Genomic DNA, 316 nt, shown 5'->3' on the forward strand with positions numbered 1-316 from the left:
CCCCGGGGCTGGGATTACAGGTGAGTACCGCCACTCTGAGTTTATGCAGGGCAGCAGATCAAACCCAGAGCTTTTATGGATGCTAGACAAGCGCTCTCCCAATAGCTAACTCCAAGGTCTCCATTTTGTTGTCTATAGACATCAACTGAGCTGCATTAATTTCTATCACTTTCCCCTTCTCATGAGCTGAAGATCAGCACCTTAACACCCAGAACTCAGCAAAGGAAGGGAAGGCAACTATAGTTATTAACAATATCGTAAGGTTTCCCTCTCCTCCTCTCCTCTCCTCTCCTCTCCTCTCCTCTCCTCTCCTCTC

This window comes from Mus pahari, chromosome 2 (assembly GCF_900095145.1).
Source record: "Mus pahari chromosome 2, PAHARI_EIJ_v1.1, whole genome shotgun sequence".
In the NCBI taxonomy this organism is placed as follows: domain Eukaryota; kingdom Metazoa; phylum Chordata; class Mammalia; order Rodentia; family Muridae; genus Mus; species Mus pahari.